Source organism: Littorina saxatilis, linkage group LG3 (genome assembly GCF_037325665.1).
Source record: "Littorina saxatilis isolate snail1 linkage group LG3, US_GU_Lsax_2.0, whole genome shotgun sequence".
Lineage (NCBI taxonomy): Eukaryota > Metazoa > Mollusca > Gastropoda > Littorinimorpha > Littorinidae > Littorina > Littorina saxatilis.
The window spans coordinates 53243020-53251391 of record NC_090247.1 but is presented as its reverse complement, the minus strand read 5'-3'; the positions used below and the strand labels follow the sequence as shown (position 1 = coordinate 53251391).

Genomic DNA, 8372 nt, shown 5'->3' with positions numbered 1-8372 from the left:
TTTCTTGTATATCTATACCATCATCATGTAGCCAAGACAATCTGAGAAAACAAATGCACCTTATTTTTAAATCCATTTATAATAATATTTAATTGTCCTCAAATAAAACTATTAGAAAATAATGAATATTTCAACGTAACCAAGCTTGGTTTAATCATACACTGTATCCCAAATCTTTACTTGACAACTCAAATGTAAGTGCAACAGACTTTTCCTTTCGGGGGAGTGGCGGAGGCAGGGCTAGAGGTGATATAAAACACAGTTTTAAACACAATAGCGCTAAGTCAAGATTGGCGAACATATCAACGGATTCTTAATTGCTTCAGTTGACTTTTTTTAATGAATTTTATGAAGTGGTTTTATGTAACTGATAGTATCAAACGCAACAGAGACAATGACAAAAGGTGACGTTTTCATGTCAGTATGTCCCAAATGACATCACCAGTACATTTTTCATTCTATCTAATCTGTTTTCGTTCTATTTTTTCTAATAACATGCGTTAACAATTGATTGCCAACTGGAATGGAAGAGCACAAAAAGTGTAACTTGATATGTAGTTTCTCTAGAGGGAAAAACATCTTCCACTTTCATGTCAGTGTGTCCCATGCAACATACATTTGCCAAACAGCTATGTGTAAGTAGATTATTTGTTAGTGGTATAGAAAATACTGATCACCAATTAAAGTCAGTTTTCACATTCATTTTCTACCTATTTCTTTTTTTTTTTTTTTTTTTTTTTTTTTTACATTTTATTTCCTTTATATACACATAAACACAGCATAGTATACATCATACACCGAGTTTGTCAACAAAGCGCATACACACGTACATACCTAGACAAGACGCAGACATAGACAGTAGGGTGGGATGTTGAAAAGACAGGGGATATGGAAGGGGGGGGGGAACTGAGGTTGTGGGGGGGGAGGGGGGGGGGTTGTAACTGAGGTTGGGGGAGGGGAGGGGGGTAGGTGGGGGCGGTGGTCACAATTTAGCCTCCAAGTATACATGGGGTTTAATTATCGGCATAAAAGTATTGTATAACCTGTTATGAGTAAATGGGTCAGGGGGTATCACATTCAAAAATGTTCATACGAAATCAATCAATACAATTATCCTATAGCATCAATGAAAAAAGTGTCTATATAAACACCACTCTTTTTCAAATTTACCATAATAATTATTTACACTAGCATTATACTTTTCGATCAAAAACCTTTGTTTAGCAATTTTCACAAAAACATTTAGTGTTGGGACTGTCTTATTTAATTTGGCTCCAAATATACTTTGTTTGGCAAGGAGAATAAACAAATCAAAAACAGCATCCGTATGAAAGTTGTCTAAATACCCTAAAATGACTAGCTCTTTTGACAAATTCAAATTACTGCAATGTGTGAAATTTTGACATAACCATTCTGTGAAATCAGACCAGAAAAGCTTAACTCTTGTGCACTCCCAAAACAAATGTTCTAAGGTTTCCTCTTCCTGTGTACAAAAGCTACATAGTGATGTGTCAGAAATTTTCATCAAAAATAACAGGCGTTGAGTGGGAAAAATTCTATGCAGTATTCTATATTGGAACCACCTTAGGTATGTGTCTTGTGTAGTTCGCCTTATTGTCAGAAATACCTTTCCAACATTTACATCAAAATTCAATAAATTAGCCCATTTTTCCATGCACTGTAGATTGCCATCATTTTTCACAAGATGGGTATATATATGTTTTACTCCACCTTTAGCTATTTGTTTCCATACAACATCATCACCAATATGAAAAACATTGTTTAAAACTGCATCTAACTTTAGTCTTTTATGAAAATTCTTAACTGAGCGCATAACGCCCTCGAAAAAGACAAAATTCAGTTGTAAATTTGGATGTTTCAATTTAAAATCGTTATATGACAAAAACCCATCGGCTCTCATCAAGTGACCGACTGTAATAATGCCGTTTTCCATCCAATTCCTGTTAAAAATAACCTTTTTATCTATGCAAATATGTACATTATAATACAGACGCTCTGAAGCAAAATCACTCAAGGAGATGGGGACACATTTGCATGCAAAATGTTTATAATGTTTGAAAACATCTCTCCAGAAAGGATTCTGAACTCTTTGCATCAATATGTTTCCAAACTCACCTCCTCTTTCGTGAATGTTATGTACAAGTGGACACAGAGCTTTCAGAAGTTTAGTTACTTTTCCTTCACTACAAAGGACTCGCTGTAACCATGATATCTTCAGAGCTGACAAAAAGCATTTCAAATCCACCATTTTAAGCCCCCCCTCTTCAAACGACTGATATGCTGTTGTTCTCTTTATTCTATCTTTCTTACCATTCCATAGAAATGAAAAAAATAACCTATTCAAATCAAACAAAAACTTATCATCAGGGTCAGGTAAACTCATAAACAGATGAGTTAACTTAGACAGCGCCAAACTCTTAATAACTGTTATTTTTCCAAAGGGTGTTAAATTTCTTCTGGACCAGGACCTGAACAAATTCTCAATTTCTACCAATTTATGTTCATAATTAAGGGGTATAATGTCATCTAAGTTGACTGAAAAAACAATGCCAAGAACTTTAAATGTTACAGGGTTCCAACTGAGCATAAGTTCCGGCATAAATTTAATATTACAATTTGTATGTGAGCCTATCCAGACTGCCGTAGTTTTCTCATAGTTCATTTTCAGACCGGATATAGAGGCAAATTGCTTCAAAACGTTCATACATGCACAAAATGATTGTTTTGAACCATCCAGAAACAGGGCGGTGTCATCTGCAAACTGGGATATTAATATTTCATCATCTGCCACCTTTATACCTTTTATCTCTGTACTCTGGCGGATCATAATGGACAGAAATTCGGCACATATTAGATATAAATAAGGTGACAATGGATCTCCTTGTCTGGTACCTCTTTGTACATCAAACCAACTGGAATATTTACCATTCACAGAAACACATGATCTAATATTATTATAAAAAGTGAAAATCCATCTTTTAATGTCATCACCGAAGTTGAATTTGCACAAACATTTATCAATGAAGGACCAAGAAACGCTGTCGAAAGCTTTTTCAAAGTCAATGCACATCAAGAGGCCACGTATGTTATGCTTATTCACATAAAATAGAGTATCATATAATAACCTTATGTTTTGGCCAATGTACCTTCCTTTAATAAAGCCTGTCTGATCTTCATGGATCAAGTTTGGTAACACAGACTTTAACCGTTCAGCAATACAGGATGAAGCAATCTTATAAACTACATTCAACAGTGTAATGGGTCGCCAATTTTTCAAAAAACTTTTATCCTTTCCATCCTTTGGTATACAGGTAATAACTCCCTGTCTCTGGGTGATAGACATCTCTCCCTTTTCAAAGCTACAATTCAGGGATCTCAAGAGAAAGGAACAGAGATCTTTAAAAAAGAACTTAAAAAACTCAGCTGAATACCCATCTGAACCAGGACTTTTGTCGTTATTTAACCGTTTTATAACTGCCATAATTTCTTGCATGGTAATTTTCCCTTCCAAACAATCTCTTTCTTCATTGGAGAGTGCTGGGTGTTCTAAGTTTTCATCAATCGATTCATTTACCAAATTTGTGTCTCTTGTGGAATACAATTCTTCATAAAAACACTTGACCTCATTACATATAAGGTCACTATCATGTATAACCCCGTTCTCAGTCTGTACAAAACACATTGCTTTCTGCACATAATTCCTTTTTTCCAGGTTACAAAAATAATTGGTATTCTTCTCACCATCACAAATCCACCTGGCACGTGATCTCACAATAATACCATCAACTCGCTTCTGCCGCACCTCACACAAATCTCGCTTCTTCTGTACCTATTTCTTATTTGTTTATTCTTTTGGCAATGGTGAAATGTCAGCAATCGTGTGTCATTCGGGACAGTAGACATGACACCTGACCTTTTGTCACTGTCTCAACAGCATCTTGCGTGCAGCAGTCGGCATCGGAAGACAGCTCAGCTATCTTCTTTCCTCCTATCTATCAATATTTGTGTCCGCTTATCCAAAAGTATAATTATTTTAGCGGTACAGCCAAATGTAAGAGACACTGATAATTTCCAAATCGAGAAAGAGTACAAAACATTCAGGTCAGTACTAAAACAGAGTGCAAGGTCGAAGAGCAGCCCCTGTACTTGATTTCAGCGCTTCTTTCATACTGCAGCTATTTCAGGGCTTCTTGAGTCACTCAGTCGAAAGCAGGGTAACCTTCTTCCAAACAAAATACACCATAAAGCTGTTGTCTTGTGTAATCAAATTCCACTTAGCTGAGACTTTTTTTAGTCAAAATTGTGAAAATTTCTGATTGAAAAGGACATTTTTTATGGGAGTCTTTTGCAGGAATGTTAAGTGTTCTTGATTTCAGATCAGAAATTAAAGATGAATCAGTTTTAAATAAAGATAACTTTTTAATGCATTATATGTGTCGCTCATGGTTACCCGCTCGTGTGTGTGTGTGTGTGTGTGTGTGTGTGTGTGTGTGTGTGTGTGTGTGTGTGTTTGTGTGTATGTGTGTGTGTGTTTATCTCTCTCTCTCTTTCTCTCTCTCTCTCTCTCTCTCTCTCTCTCTCTCTCTTTCTCTCTCTCTCTCTCTCTCTCTCTTTCTGTAAGTGTGTGTCTCTCTCTCTCTCTCTCTCTGTATCTCTCTCTCTCTCTCTGTCTCTCTCTCTGTCTCTCTCTCTCTCTCTCTCTCTCTTTCTCTCTGTGTGTGTGTGTGTGTGTGTGTGAGTGTGTGTGTGTGTGTGTGTGTCACGGCAAATTACTCAAAAGAGATTTCATCACAATGATTATATGTTAAAAGTAAACACGATGTTTCGATGACACATGCCGAAAGGTGACATTTCTTAGTATGTATTAGAACAGGATATCACCAATGACAATGGAGCATTTCCTGCAGGACAGTTCAATCCACCAGAGCACACTGTCACTGTCAGGTATAGTATCTACAAGTTAATATCCCCCTTATCCTCCCTTTAACCGCTTGCTTCCCTTTATATAATGATTTCCCCATAGAGCAGAATTCTGGCCTGCTGACACACCAGTCTGTGAGGGACAGGCTTTACTATGACGGCGTACTAGTGCCAAAACCTAGGGTTACCATTTTCACGTGAAAAATGTCTCAAGCGGTGAGTGTTTAAATGAAAGGGTGTTTGTACTGTGTGTAAAAGCCTGACAGTATCTGTGATGGTTTACGAGAGGCTTACTGTGCCTTTGACAGTGTTAATTACTAATTTTCATTTTTGCCTCGTTTTCGGTCACAGTAGTCGGACTTTAAGAGTTCGCACTAAGAGGCTTCAACGTCCGGCAAACATCACTCTCACACTATTTCTGAAATATCTTTTAAAAGAAGGCCTTATCGAGCAAGTTATCCGACGAGAAGATGTATGTCACAGTTTTCTGCAATAGCGCTTTACTTAAACGTTGTTTTTGGGTATCTTAGAAAAGAATAATCGACCCTGAAAACTTTCGAAGTGTTCGTAGCAGACGGACTTTTGATCGGCTGTGGTCTCACACTTTCACAGATATCTTCAATATAATTCCTTATTCGACAAATTGTCGGGCAGACAGCCGTACCTCATATTTGTTTTCACTACCACACTCATAAATTTGCTTTGTAGTGTATTAGTGAAGGACAATCGATACGAAAATGTTCGAACCGAGAGAGGAAAAATGGCGGCCGGCCGGACATGTGCTAAAGGTCCAACCACTAGCAGACGGATCTCTTCGGTCGAGACTCTCATACTTTCACAAATATCTTTCGATCGAATTCGTTATTCAACAAGTTGTCGGACAGACAGTTGTATGTCACGCTTATCTACACATGCGCTCAGCTCTTATTGTTAATTTGCATCGGATTAAAGAACTATGGACCAGAAAAGTTTCGAATCGAAGGATGTTTCGCTCTGGCCGGTGTAACAGTCGCGCATGCGCATTGAGCACCCACAGTCACGAGGCACATGAAAATTAGTAATTAACGCGTGAAAATGAGACATTAACACTTGAAAATTAGTTAATAACACGTGAAAATTAGTAGTTAACACGTGAAAATTAGTTATTTTCACGTCATAATTGTAATTTTCTCGTGAAAATTAGTAACTTTCACGGGTTAATTACTAAGTTTTAGTTTTGGCGCTAGTAAGCCGTCATTTTACGACCCTGTGGAGACCCTTCGATGGACAGCGCCATCTGTCGGGAGGACCGGAGTGCCCGTGTGAGCAAACGAAGAAGAAGAAGAAGAAGGGTGGTGTTTACAATAGAGGTTGTTCTTTACGTATATTGCAACGCCTCCATGAGGATTGTTAGATCTATCAAGTCTAACTAGTGGGTGAAAATTACATGTAGGCAAAGAAGGGGATGTTCCACATTCGTAAATTGTTTCTCAGCGCTAAAATGGGTGGTTTTATTTTTTAATTAATAAATAGAATAAAAAGGGGGATGGGGGTGCTTCAGAGTTGACAATTGACTGAAAATCCCAATGAATCGTCCAGTTTGCAAATCTGTAAATACGTACGTTCTGTGTCTTGTTCAATTGTTCGTTCGTTCGTTCGTTCGTTCGTTCGTTCGTTTGTTTAGCACAGCTGATGTTATCGCGAAGTTATGGGATCTGGTTTTTATGATAGTATTTTATTCTAGTCTCTCATTTATCGTTATGTGATAACAATACCTGGTTTTGCACCGCTATCTGTTGGTTTGTCCTGGGCGGTGAGAGATAGATACGTAGTTGCACTCAAAGTGCGAGTAGACACATTCACTGGGGCACGTTTTTCGAGCTAAAGCACACATATCCTTATTTGACGATGAAATTACATACCTCAGGGGCGGATCCAGGGCCAGGGGGGGGGGGGGGGGGTGGGGGTTTGCGGGCTTTCCGCAACCAAAAAAAACCCTAGCCTAAACAAAATACAGTTAAAGACCACGTACCAACCAGAGTGCACACTTTTTATTGTGCCACTGGAAAGGGCTTTATAACAGGACCGCAAAAATATTATTATATCAAGTCCCATCTCCTCCGATCGCGCGTAATTGGCTATTGAAAGTGCTCATGCTCACCTGTAATTAACTATAAGGGAAGCAATCTTAAAATTTTGCCATCGCTTAACTCCCCTGGTTAGTGACGTCAAACGTGGAACACACTGAGCGAGCAAACATGGCGTCAAGCGAAGTAGAGAGAGACGTTGCTTTGCTTTCGGAATATTAACCTGGGTTGTGACAAAAATGTTTTGCTCTCTGGTTGGTCTTTAAAACAGAGAGAGAAAAAAACCCATTGAAAACAAAGAAAAACGGATGGCACAGATTGCTCCAGCTTGCTCCCTCTTCCTTGAGGAGCCGGCCTTTGTCTTCTAAGCGACGGCTTTGAAAAGTATTTGGGTAATTTGCTTGCTCAAGTTGCACCAGATCGATCAATTGTCCTTGCTTTGATCCAAATTTGTCTTCTCAAATTTACTTGTTGGAAGTAGTTGGGTAATTTGCTTGCTCAGATTGGACTAGATTGCACCAGATTGCTCCATTTTCCTTGTTGTTATCAACATTTTCCGGGGGCCTTTATGAAAACCTTCCTCCCAACAAAAAGAACCAGAGAAAATATCCAGGAAAATATCCAGGTACATAGAGCAAATGCCTGTACATTTTGTCATCAACTAATGTTTACACTGCACGAAAAGTCGTGTTTCTCCCTGCAAACTGAAAGTAGGCGGACTTTTAATCCGGGGAGCGGATCACACCATCCTGAATAATCGGCATTGCAGCAATATTCACTTCGCACTCTAGTGTTCAGACAAGGAGACCAGCATCGCTGTGGTTTCTGTTTGATGTCTGTTGGATTTACTACGGCATATATTTCAAAAAGTTAAGCAAGACTATTTCGTTCTCAAACCTAAAGAGTGACAGGGCCGGACTACCGGGGGGGTTATGGGGGTTGCGCAACCCCCCCCCCCCCCCCCTAGCCTAAACATGTACCTTACTTATTTAATTTTTTTTTTATTATTGCTTATTTTATGCCGTTTCATGCAAGGAGCGACCATTTTCCTATCTCAGAATATGACCTACCCGTCAGCTTCAGGGGGCTTCGCCCCCTGACCCCCACAACGAGGGGGGGGGGGGGGGGTGGGTGGGTTCTAGGATTTCCGGACCCCCCCCCCCCCCAGCCAAAAAATAAAAATATTGAATGAGGTATGCATTTCTTTATTTTACATTGTGTTTAAATTTTTGGGGTATTAATCAGTGACACAATCTGCTGCCTGAAACTGGTAATGATCATCCTCAGAATGCACCAGATTGCACCATTTTGCATCCTTTTTTTCAAAATTCGCGCCTTCACACCCATATCTTCACAATATACTTT

General features: G+C 38.9%; 1 long non-coding RNA gene across 1 annotated transcript; it reads right to left on the bottom strand.

Moving 5' to 3' along the window:
* Positions 1-470: 470 nt before the first annotated feature.
* LOC138962633 (uncharacterized) lies at positions 471-3951 on the bottom strand. The gene is made up of 2 exons (XR_011454566.1): positions 3851-3951; positions 471-710 (listed from the first exon to the last, which is right to left on the bottom strand). It is a non-coding gene; the product is annotated as an uncharacterized lncRNA (long non-coding RNA).
* Positions 3952-8372: the final 4421 nt, after the last annotated feature.